Genomic DNA, 13,424 nt, shown 5'->3' with positions numbered 1-13,424 from the left:
GGCTTTTAAGCATTTGCAGTGTCAGTTTGTCGTTCGTGGTCTGTAACAGCTGAAATAGTGAAACATGATGGTGTACTTCCTCTCAGACAGCGCATCAGGCACACATCCCAACCAACTGGTTTTGATTTCTTGTCTTTCGAGCATGACGGACGCAAAATCAGCTTTATCAGAGCAGGTAGGCCTAATAAAAACAGTAACAGTTGACATACTAATTGTAAAAAGTTGCAGAAGTAGTACATTTTGAAATATGTCCTCTCAAACAGGACATTCGAAAAGAAAATAGAGGAAACAAGACACATATTCCGGATCGAATATGCACAAGGTGAGCGCTCTGCTTTCTACTGGTAGTCCTGGAACAGCTGTTTGTGTATAGAGTAGGCTAAAGTAGGATTGCTGTAACAACAACAAAAATGTATCCTGAGAACACTGAAATCCATGTGCATTTACACCCTTTGAAGTGTATATTAACCCAGGTGTGTGTTTGGCAGTATATGCCTCTTTGATGCTCCATAGTTGTCCATACCAATCACAAGTCGAGTATTTTAACCTGAAACTATCCCTTTTTTTTTAAGACAGAAGCAGCTCAACTGAATTCAAGTACCACACAAACGCACAGCGTAATAATACTGTGTGTCATACATTTTCCAACAGACTCAGCAGACATTGATCAAGGGACGTGGACAGGTTATGGAAGGACGATGTTTTGGTTGACGGTTATCTAGAATGGCGACACTATGGGTGGAGGACACCTTGAAGATGATCGACGAGAGTCTTCAGTGGAGAAAAAGAATTCAAACTGAATGGTGGGTTGACCTTTGCTTTTACAGGGACTTGATGTCAACCAGTACCCTTGTCCAATACTGTATAGCTGTAATAACGAACATAAGCTCAACAAAGAACAGTAGAATAGTTGGCTAGGTTATTGTGCATTCTGCAAATTGCTGACATACTTCACTGGTTGAACATGATGGGTGTTGATAAGATGTTTCCTGCTTTGAGATGTATTTATGTAATGAATAGCGCTATATAAGTATAATATATAAGAATGATGTAATATTATTATTATTATTATTATTATAGACAGCAGTGATAGTCCGGTTTGATTAATTTATGAATATCCCTCCTTTATCTTCCAGACATCAATGAAAGCTCTGTTCAAAAGTCTCTTTTTGAGTCAGGCATGCATTATCTCATGGCTACGATAAAGAGGGCAACAAACTGTGGAGGTTTTTGTGTTCTCTTTTCCCAACATATGTGCTGACAATCAAGAAGGTTCTGTTGTGAAAATGTTTTTTCTGAGATACCTCATTTACAGCCACCCTCATCATTTTATCTCTTGTAAAAGCTTCTCATCCTCACTTTGTGGTGCAGTGATCATTTTCTATGCATCCACTATTCAGATTGTAGTTTCCTGATTTAGGTACAACTCAAGTTAGGATTGGGATTGGCAATCTTGCGTTTTTGTATGGTGGATTAGAGTTTGTCTTTTTGAGCTATTTGGGTCTCTGCCTCAAAGGCCACTGAGCTTGAACCAGTATGTTGTCTGCCCAGTCCTGGTTCAGGGTTAAGCTGCACATGAGGATGTGAAGATGTTGACAGAGAAGAAGAGGTACGTGGCCTTCTGGTTGGAGAGCTACGCACGGCGGGAACCAGGGTTCCCCTCACCGTGATCTTTGACATGTCCGAAGCGCAGGTCTAAGCTGCGTTGTAAGATGTCCACTCTCTGCTCTCCTTTCATTCCCCTTAGATGCTTTGTGGGATTTGTGTTGTAGAAGTTGGTAAAATGCCCAAACATTTTGTGTTAACAAGTCACTGAGTGGATCTTTACACACTAATGCTTGTCTTTGGTTTTCCTTTTAAACTACCTTTGTGAAGACACACTAAGGTGAACCTGAACTATCCTCACCTATTCTCTGCTCCAAGTATGTGCTGTTATTTACTTTCCATATTATGTACAGTGCACTGTACGCAAGACAAGCTCAAACATGTAGTAGACTTGCAAGCTCTGAAGAACTAGATGCTGACTATTATATGTATTCTACTATTTTTCTCTCTAAATTGGTTTCTTGGGGAGCATAAGATTGTATAAACAGAAGCAGTCTTGAGTACATTGAGACAAAGTATTCTCTATTGCCAAATCTGGGTCAATGCCTTAGCTTGGGGCTCAAATATGGTAGGAGACATACAGTACAGCTGTGTCCTTTCCAAACAGATTTCTCACATGCCAGGGTTGAAAGATGTATTGGTTTATTTGTTGAAAATATTTATTTAAACAATAGGAATTCTCTCTCTTTCTCTTGTAGGACATGGATTTTATCAACCATATAATAAATTGCTTCCAGTGTATTACCCTAGATTGCTCTGTAAGTATCTATTTCTTCTGGTGTTCTTCCACCACAGGAGGCTGCTGAAGGAGGACTGCTCATGTAATGGCTGAATGAGTCAATGAAAGTATCAAACACATGTCCCGATACCATTCCACGATTCATTCCAGCCACTGAGCTCGTCCTCCCCAATTAAGGTGCCACCAGCCACCTGTGGGCTTCCAACTGGTGCATTTGGTCCCATAGTGTAAAAGGACTCAGTGAACCCAATTGCATGCCTTTGTTGCCTACAGAGAATGTAAAATGAATCGTATTATGATTTATGTGTCCTATTTAATTTCAGCCAAAAAATGCTCATGCACGAGATGCCATGGATCATGAATGGTGAGTCACTTAAAGAAGAAAATGCTACGGTTCCACTCAATGTCACTGCTGATCAGTACTACAACTACACTCCCCCATCTTCCCTATAGCGGCATGGAAGATAGTGAAGAACATGCTCAGTCAAGACGCACATCGACAAGCTGGAAGTTTGTGTCCAAGAGTGACATCCAGAACTACGTTGATGGAGAGCACCTCCCGTCCTACATGGGAGGAACTGTGTGTAACCTGCCACTCAATGGCCACAATAACCTCCCCAACATACAAAAATCTACTGTGCACATAAGCACATCCACGATGTAAAACATCTGTGTATGCCCATTGGCTAACATGACAACATGCATGCACGTTACTTTCAGCACAGTGCATATGATGCACATGACTGACATATTCAAGAGTCATACATCCATGTCCTCAATGTAAAGCTGCTGTCTGTCACACACACATACTGGCATATAAACAACTCCCTCTGCTGGTATCATGCATAGTGCATAAAGCAATACCTATTTTGTATACACACACCTTGCCAGAATTCATCATCAATACGTTGATAAATAATTGATGTATTACAAATGCATTGCATTTACCTTGGAGTTATTTTCACATTTTCTCCTAGGATCCATTCAAATTCAGTTACCCGCCTTTGCCTGATGATGTCCTTCCAGAACCCCATACTCAGAGACTGGACAAGAGGATGACACTGAGTCAAAGGATGATGACCTGGAGGCCAAGGGACACCCTGGAGCCGAGCTCTCCTTCACTCAGAACCAGAAATGTTGTTCTTTTCCCCCTACGACACCCCTTGGTTTTAACACTGAACTTTGTTACACTCTCGAATGATATCAACAACAGGAATATTAGTGTCCTTGAGCTCAATTTCTCTCTTTGTCGAGGCAGGTATACTTTGCAGAGGATGGGGACAATGATGCAGCCATCAGATGGAAAGGATCCCGTGGGTCCAACCGTCACTTTTAAAGGCACCTTACTCTATATCAGGTTAGCTTTGGAAACTGTGTATTTTCCTGATACATACAGAAGTATATGTGTAAGCACACTCAAAAACGAATTGAGTCACATAGTTTCCAACCACAGACCTCACACTACCTTTTAAGGTTATCGAGTCCACTGTTTACACTGAGGCTGCTAGGACAGAGATGATATGTGGCTCCCACACTCTCACTCTCTTTTTCCAGTCCTGCTGAGGAGTTGTGTGACCCCAGAGAGAGTGAGAAGAGATGTCTGATCATGCTCAATAATGTCACCAAAACCAAGTAGCCTTCAAGGTCAGTTCTCTATGCCTGCTCTTTCTAAGTGTGTGAATGAATCATTAAATGTAGACTTGTATTAAAGGAGAGAGCACCCTTGTTTGTGCGGCCTCAGGTGCGGACCACAGCCCCAGAGAAGTACAGGGTGAAGCCCAGCAGTAGCAGCTGTGGGGCGGGCACGCAGTATGAATCACTGTGACCTGCGCTTGGAGGTACTACATATCGTAGCCATAATTCTACCATCTCCTCTCTCTTTGTAATACAAACCCATCATTCAGGTTTTGAAAAGGTCAAGGACTGGCCCATGTGGAATTGTAGCTGTCCTCTAATCGTTTCGCTGCTCGTATTCCCTCCTCTCCAATTGGTCTCAGGTTCCTGCCTCCTCAGGACCGCTTCTTAATCATGGCTGCTGAGATGGAGCCAAAGTAGTGGTGGGAGAGCACAGACCTCGCCCAGTTCTGGAAGGACGTCCCAAAGGCTAACCGGAGCACAGGTAATACCATACATTGTACACACACAGAACACAACTCAAACCAGTTTTTATGAGTATTGGTTTGTTGACTGTCACCAAAGGCAACAAGGCCTCGAGGGACCATATGTAAGGGACTGTTCACCAGTGGTCTTCTACTTTCTTTACCTACAGGCTGCGTGCGCATGCTGGAGGGCATGAAGTCAGCACTCAGCCCTGTGACTGACAGGTCTTACAAAAAGGAGACCAACGGCTACAAGACAGCACACCAAGGTGAGTTGTGACCTCGGGCGACAGATCTGACACACACACCCTTATTATGAAATGTATCAATAGAACAATTACATATTGACTATTATCTTTGCCTGCTGAAGTGCTTTTCAATCTATCAAGACCATCTGAAGTCAGTGTGTGGTCTGAAAATGGTTCCTTCACCTGGGTCGTGGTTCCATATGGCATGGAAGGGAAAACGTCTTCAAATGTTTTGCAACTGAAGACAAAAATGCGCATTTCTTACGGGACAAGGGGCAGTTAGTCCCTCTACCTGTTTTGGTCTGTTTTCTTCCATTTGGCGCCTAATGAATATGCCCTTGGTGCCCTCTGTTCCTCCCCCAGCTTGTTCAGTTGATGGCCCGCAGCTCCAGGCTCGGGAACAGAAGATGGACCGCTCTGCGGTGGCAGAAGCTCTTGACTGTTCTGGTGACTGCGCTGACGGCCTTAGGCTTCTCTGCCCTCTACATACAGTACACTGGGGAGTGGCCATTTTTTAACTTTCCCACAGTGGAGGAAGAAGACAAAAGGACCAGTCACAGTGGAGTCAGGATGAAAGTGGATTTCTGATTGGAGCAGAAATATGAGGAACTGCTCGCAATCCACTCAATGGCCTTTGGACACTGTGAATACAATCATATTTCCACACTATCATGTTAGAATAATACTGTGAAATTGTGAAAGTAATGATAATGCCCTTTTAGTGTAAGAGCTGTTTGAAAAGACTGCCTGAAATTTGAGCCTGTTTTAGTGGGTCATGGCTAGCAGGTTAGGAGAATTTACAGCAGGTTAGGAGAATGAGGTTAAGGTTGGGAAACTTTTTACATTCATTTGACAAAAACTGGAGCCCTTCTGGAGTTTTGGCCTGCCTGGTGACATCACCAGGCGGTAAATTAATTAACAGACCAATAAGAAAGAGGGTTTCCTAACCTCTCTGCCAATAACAGCTAGTTTTCAGTTTTCCCCTACCCACTCAGACCACTCCCAGACACCCCTAGCAAAATTATTGCTTGAGAAATTGCTCTTTGCTAAAAAGGATATTTTTGTTTCTTTTGACCATTTAATTGAAAAAAATCAGATTAAGGTACGTAATTGTTACCCAGAAATGATTTGATATTGAGATAAAAACAGCTGCATTGACCTTTAACCTGTCTGTTAGTAATATCTTCTCAATTATGTCTTAACTTGAACTATTGACTATGGGTTTATAGAATGGAAGACCATGAATATAATTTGATAGCCAACATGTCGTCTTGGTGTTTTTACAGTGTAATTTACGTTAGTTGTTACATTGTAATAGTTTACAGATTGTAATTTCCCCTAGATTCATCTGCAAGAAGCAGAACCAGCCAAATACCTACATACACTCTATGAAATAAACACAATTATTGTTTTTGATTTAAAGATAATCACACTCACTCACCTCTCTCCTATTGACACCAATGGAATAATTGTGCTCTGAAGCACATTCTGAGATATTTACGGAGTAATCAACGGGTTGTTGCTTTTTAACCCACCTGTCTGTCACTATGCACTCCACATCCAACTCACTTACAAGGGATTGGGAGAGACACGTTCATACACATTTTTCTGAACGAAATAGGCAGCGTTGTTTTTAATTGGTCTGCATAGTGTGTGGTTGGCATCTTAACGGAGGACCCCGCGTTGAGCAGATGGCGCCGGGGGACCTTTCACCTCCAGCTGATGTGACAGGCGTTCTGGAGGAGGTGTAGATGGAGAGAGAAACAACGTTCTCACTCCCAACACCTCCACTGATTAGCTGGGGACATGGCGGCTAGGTGATACACCTAGAGATAGACGATTTAATGGGGACTGACACGCATTCCGTGTGATAGATGTGATCAGTAGGTGTTTTTTCTCACTGGTAGTTTGCTGTTAATTATCTTGATTGCTCTTTATACCCTAATTGGGTGTGATTCACTATTTGACTCCTCTTTGATGATGATGGCCTTCCAAGAACAGATGTACAGCAAGTAGCACATTAAGATGGTGATAAATGTGTGATTGTTAGTGTTGATCGTATTGAACCCATCTTCTATTTGTCATTGTTGACAATGGTTCTGTAGCCTAAACCAATGTCTTATCACTTCATTAGACACATTGAGACCAATGAGCTGTAATATCAATATTGGTGGTCTTGGCTGAAACCAAAGAACATGTTCCACAACTGTGGATCATCCCTTTACTGTTTTGTGTCTCATTCTGTAGGCTATGTCCCTACCACCCAAATGTTGGTTATGCTAGAAATCCATAAAGAGAAGAGTATGGGAGCCATTGTGGGGTGTAGTAAGAAGCTAATTACAAGGTGTCAAAACCCCAGGGATGAAAATGGGGGGACCAACAGTTATCATATTGTGAGATGGAAGCAGAACAAAAACAGCTTTTTTAGTCATTGAACGACAACACAAGCTACAGATCTCAGGGGAAAATAATCAGATGATGTGACAATTATAGCAGGCTGCACTAGGATGCCCACATTGGTAGCTAGGGACAATTGGAGATTGTATTATTGCCAAAGGTTGGAACAGGTTTGTTAGCCTAGTTTGTATCACACTAATATTTAGGGCTTTGAGCATTAATTTGGGTCTGTACTAAATGCACAAACTGCTTTACGGGCTGGTGCAGCTTAAATGGCACTGATTCAGCTGCTTTCAGCTCCCCCTTGCTTCTTGAAAGCGATCTGGCAGAATGTAGGGAGAGTGGAAGTGGTCATTAAAGCGCCGGAAGTACCCAATACTCCGACGAATTTGTTTTGAATGAGGAATTCTGGCTGATTCATTGTAGCGAGCTAGACTTGAATAGTTAGCACACACGACTATTCTTTCCAACATTTTTTACAGATTAAACAGGTACTGATAACATTCAACAAATGTTTATAGCACCACCCCAGCTACCGAAGCAGAAAATAATCCATACCGAAGAAGTTGCTATGTAGTCAGTTCGGTTGTTCGACTGTCGCGTGTAATGAAAGAGCTAGCTAGCTGGCTAACTGCGCTACGCTACCGCTAACAAGCTAGCTAAGGCAGTTTATCTGGTCTAACGTTGCAAATTTAGTCAAACATGTTGGTTAGTTGAGAGACCAAGCTTTTTATTAAGAATGTGATATTATACCGCGTTTAACATTATTTTTATTTGTTCTGGTGGATAACATTAGCCAGCTAGATGATTAGCACAACTAGCCAACTGTCTACGTTAGTTAGCGCAGTCAATACTGTCATTATCAATAATGTGTGATGACACAATTTAATCTATCTAGTTATATAATAGTCGGAGAAAAATAGCTAGATTGCTTACTGTCTGAAAAGCAGGCATTCCAGATTAATCAGGAAAATCAACTAACTACCTGTGAAACAGATGGTGTTGTCACAAAATCGTATTGTCTGACAGCTAGCTAACGTTAACTGACAACTATGCCATGTCATTCCATCCTGCTCTTTTGACTGCCTTTGGTTAGAGGGATTAACAACTGTTTTTTGTTTGTTTACTAGCTAACAACAATACATAATGTTTAGAAGGTGATAGGGTTGAAGATTATAAATAGAGTTGACATTCATCGCTGTGTTTTCCCTCAACAGAAATGGATCGGCTGCTGAGGCTTGGAGGTGGGATGCCCGGACTGGGTCAGGTGTGTTTTTAGCCATGACTTATATCGCACGCTGTCGCTATGGAATGCCCTTAGACCTTGTCTCATTAATTCAATAATGAAGCAGAACTCTAATATTGGGCTATAACAATCCTAGCTATATATCTACAACACCAAGAGAGTGATTCTGACTAGAGATAGGTGGGATAGGGAGAAATGACTACAAATGACAAGTGAGTGGCTATAGCCAGGGTAGACCTTGTTGCTCTTATCCACAGACTGAAAAGGACCTGGCAGCTGTCATAAATATTGTACATATTAGTCTGTTGTATGGTCTATAGCCTACAAAATCAAGTTAAACATTTCCAATTGCCTCCCTCAATAATCTCTGCAAAGTTTAATCGTTTTTCTGGCTATAGCCTATTTGCTCTACACGTTAGTTTTCATTTTTTAAATATATTTTTTATTTATTTCACCTTTATTTAACCAGGTAAACCAGTTCGAGAGAACAAGTTCTCATTTACAACTCTGACCTGGCCAAGATAAAGCAAAGCAGTGCGAGAAAAACAACAACACAGAGTTACATATGGGGTAAAACAAAACAAAGTCAAAAATACAACAGAAATACATATAATATACAGTGTACAAATTTAGTAAGTTATGGAGGTAAGGCAAAAATAGGCTATAGAGAAAAACCAATACAATTTAGTATTAACACTGGAATGATGTCAAGAGATGATGTGCAAAAATAGAGATACTGGGGTTACAAGTGGAGCAAATAAAATAACAACATAGGGATGGAGGAGAGTTGGGGCTAATTTCAGATGGGCCGTGTACAGCTGCAGTGATCGCCAAGGTGCCCCGACAACTGATGTGCTTAAAGTTAGTGAGGGAGATAAGTGTCTCCAGGCTTCAGAGATTTTTGCAATTTGTTCCAGTGGCCACACGGCAGAGAACTGGAAGGAATTGCGTTCCAAAGGAGGTGTTGAAGCTTTGGGGATGACTAGTGAGATATACCCCGAAGCGCAGACTACGGTGGGTAGTTTGGCTAAGGTGACCAATGAGCTAAGATACAAGGCGGGGATTTGCAGCAGTGATTTATAGATAGTAAGTGGTTTGACACGTAGTGAGGGACCAGCCAAACAAGAGCGTACAGGTCAGGCAACAGCGGTGGGTATTATATGGGGCTTTGGAGACAAAACGGATGGCACTGTGATAGACAAACATCCAATTTTGCTGAGTAGAGTGTTGGAGGCCATTTTGTAAATGACATCGCCAAGTCAAGGATCGGTAGGAGAGCCAGTTTTACGAGGGACAAGTTTGGCAGCACATGAGTGAAGGAGGGGCTTTGTTGGAAATAGGAAACCGATTCTAGATTTAACTTTGGATTGGAGATTCTTAATGTGAGTCTGGAAGGAGAGTTTACAGTCCAACCAGACACCTAGATATTTGTAGTTGTCCACATACTCTAGGTCAGACCCGGTCTAGAGTAGTGATTCTAGTCGGTGGTGGGCAAGCAGCGTCTGTGAAAGAGCATGCACTTAGTTTTACTAGTGTTTAAGAGCAGTTGGAGGCTACTGAAGGAGTGTTGTATGGAATTGGAAGCTCAAGTTGGAGATTTGTTAACACAGTGTCCAATGGAGGGGCAAGTATACAAAATGGGTGTCGTCTGTATAGAGGTGGATTGAGAGTCACCAGCAGCAAGATGCAGACGCCATTGATATACACAGAGAAAAGAGCTGGCCTAAGAACTGAACCCTGTGGACTCCCACAGAGACTCGCCAGTAGGTCCAGACAACAGGCCCTCCGATTTGAGACATCACATTGAACTCCATCTGAGAAGTAGTTGGTGAACCAGGCGCAGATGCAGTCATTTGAGAAACCATTTATCCCAATAAGAATGCGGTGGTTGACAGAGTCGAAAGCCTTGGCCAGGTCAATGAAAAACGCTGGCTGCCCAGTGGCACTGTCTATTATCGATCATGCCTATAATACGCTTAGGACCTTGAGCGCGGCTGAAGTAGCACCCACGACCAGCTTGGAAACCGGATTGCACAGCGGAGAAGGCACGCAGGGATTCGAAATGGTCGGGTGATCTGTTTGAGCGACTTGGCTTTCAAAAACTTTTGAAAGGCAGGGCAGGATGGATATGGGTCTGTAACAGCTTGGATCTAGAGTGTCACCCCCTTTGAAGAGGGGCAATGACCGCGGCAGCTTTCCAATCCCTGAGGATCTCAGGACGTACGAAAGAGAGGTTGAACAGGCTAATAATGGGGTTGCGATGCACCTTCGCGGCTAGTTTTAGAAAAGAAAGGGTTCAGATTGTCTAGCCCAGATGATTTGTAGGGGTCCAGATTTGCAGCTCTTTTAGAACATCAGCTGTCTGGATTTCCGTGTAAAGGAGAAGCGGGGGGTATGGGCAAGCTGTATGGCGGAGGGTCAGAGCTGGTGGCCGGGGTAGTGGTAGCCAGGTGGAAAGCATGGCCAGCCGTGAGCTAAAAAATGCTTGTTGAAATTTCGAATTATTGTAGATTTATCGGTGGTGATAGTGTTTCCTAGCTCTCAGTGCAGTGGGCAGCTGGGAGGAAGTGCTCTTATTTTCCATGGACTTTAGCCAGTGTCCCAAAACGCTTTGGAGTTAGGGGTGTGCTACAGGATGCAAATTTCTGTTTGAAAAAGTTAGCTCTTGCTTTCCTAACTGCTTGTGTATATTGGTTCCGACCTTCCCTGAAAAGCTGTACATCGCGGGCTTATTTGATGCCAATGCAGTACGCCACAGGATGTTTTTGTGCTGGACAATAAGGGCAATAAGTCTGGAGGAGAAACCAGGGCCTATGCATCTGTTCTTAGTTCTGTATTTTTTGAATGGGGCATGTCTATTTAAGATTGAGAGGAAAATTACTTTTAAAGAACAACAGTTCAGGCATCCTCTACTGGACGGAATGAGGATCTTATATCCATCCAGGATACCTGGGCCAGGTCAATTAGGCCTGCTCGCTGGGAAGTGTTTTTGGGAGCGCTTGACAAGTGATGAGGGGTGGTTCGCAACTTGACCCTACCCAGTCGGACGAGGCAATAAGGCAGTGATCGCTGAGATCCTGGTTGAAGACAGCTATTGAGGTGTGTATTGGAGGGGTAAGTTAGCCAGGATGATATCTATGAGGGAACGTATGTTTACGTGATTTAGGGTTGTACCTGGTAGGTTCAAAGTTGATAATTTAGTGGGAGATTGAGGGCATCTAGTTAGATTAGGATGGCCGGGTGTTAAGCATATCCCAACCTTTAGTCACCCGCCAGCATTTCGAAACTCTGAGGATAGATGGGGGCAAATTCAATTCACATATGAAGTCCAGGGCACAGCTGGGCTGAGGGGGGTCTGTAGCAGCAGCAACAGTGAGAGATTTATTTCTGGAAAGGTGGATTTTAAGAAGTAGAAGCTCAAAACTGTTTGGGCAATCAGACCTTGGATAGTATGATGGAGCTCTGCAGGCTATTCTACAGTAGACTGCAACCCCACCCCTTTGGCAGTTCTATATCTAGACGGAAACAAGCTAGATAGTTGGGGATGCACATTTTAGATATTTTTGGTGGCCTTCCTAATCCAGTGATTCTGGGGACACTGCTAGAACATCAGGGTTGGCGTTGAGCAGTGTGCTAACGCAGTGAATAACTCAAACTTAGGAAGGAGGCTTCTGATATTTGGTGTGCAGAAAACCAATACTTTTACTGTGTTATAGGTCATCAAATGGAGAAGCTCCTGGGGAGTAGGAGTGATACTGGGGTTGCAGGGCCTATAGCCAATCTCTTCATCACCAGAGGAACAGAGGAGAGACTAGAATAAGGATACTGTACTAGGAAGGCTTGGCAGAACTGGTTTCTAGTGCGTTGGGTACATAGAATAAAGGGGGCAGTTCTCCGGGTGTTGTGGAAGAAAGATTCAGGGTATTATGTACAGAAAAGGATATGGAAGGATATGAGTACAGTTCAGGTAACCCTAAGCGTTGGGCAAGTAACAAATGAAAGAGATAGCGCTTTGGGCTGAGGTATCGATTGAGCCTTCGCGAGATATGGGGGGAGGAACAAAGGGAACTATATGGAGGCAGTTTGAGAGGGACTAGGGGTTCATGCATTGAAATTGTGCATAATAAGAACTAAATCCAAACAGCAAATAGGCAAGGCATAATTGGAGCACATGGGAGAGAGGCATAAAGCAGTCACATGTGCTATTAGGAGAGAGCTACATAGATACAACTGGAAATAGGCTATAACTGGTTGGGGCTAAGACTAAATGCCAGAAAATAACAGTGACAGGGCACCGTGTAAAGCAGGGGTCTTCAACCTGGTCCTGGAGGGCCTTAAACACTTCTGTTTTTTATTTCTACTCTGGTTTAATTGCACTCACCTGGTTTCCCCAGGTCTGAATTAGCCCCTGATTAGAAGGAGGATGGGAAAAACAGAGGCAGCTCGTCTCTCCAGGACCAGGATTGAAGAACCCTGGGGTGTAAAAGGAACAGTCCAGGGCAGGCATCAGCTGTGCAGCTGAGTGATCATAAGGTCCAGTGAAACAGCAATAGACAGTGAGTCCGAGAGCAGTTCAAATTGGTGCATCAGCACAGCTATAGCAAGTTGTAGTTTGCGCAAAGTGCAAAGGCGGGCCGGGCTGGCATAGATGGATTTCGGGTCGCCGCAACGTGGAAGCCTGTTGAAACCACATCAGACCATTTCGCCGGCAAAACCAGTCGTTGGATCGGCGCGGGCTCAGTGTCAACACTAGGAGGTCCCGTCTCGGTTGACAGGGAGAGGCAGATAGCCGGGAGATGGGCCTGAGGCTCTCAAGGCTAACTGGTGCCTATAGGGCAATGGTAATGTGGTAATCAGCCAACAAGGCATAGGAAGCAGTGCTAGCTAGGCTGGTTGTGAAGGTCCGGCGCTAGGGTCCAGTGATTCCCGCAGAAAGTCCACAAGCTCTTGGGTCGACTAGCACGCTGTGCAGACTGGCTGACCTAATTGGTCCAGGCAGTAGAGCTAGAGCTGGCTGCTGGAGAGTGTAGGCCACGGACAATGGTAGAAGACGCTAACGGTGACTAATAACAGGCAGCGCCACTAATTCA

At 43.6% G+C, this 13,424-nt stretch overlaps 1 pseudogene; it reads left to right on the top strand.

Moving 5' to 3' along the window:
* The first annotated feature begins 651 nt into the window (after positions 1-651).
* On the top strand, positions 652-5,209 carry LOC123481252 (annotated as a pseudogene).
* The last annotated feature ends 8,215 nt before the right edge of the window (positions 5,210-13,424 follow it).

The sequence above is a fragment of the Coregonus clupeaformis genome, unplaced genomic scaffold (assembly GCF_020615455.1).
Source record: "Coregonus clupeaformis isolate EN_2021a unplaced genomic scaffold, ASM2061545v1 scaf5830, whole genome shotgun sequence".
In the NCBI taxonomy this organism is placed as follows: domain Eukaryota; kingdom Metazoa; phylum Chordata; class Actinopteri; order Salmoniformes; family Salmonidae; genus Coregonus; species Coregonus clupeaformis.
The sequence above is the reverse complement of the archived record's forward strand: the minus strand, read 5'-3'. Positions and strand labels throughout refer to the sequence as shown.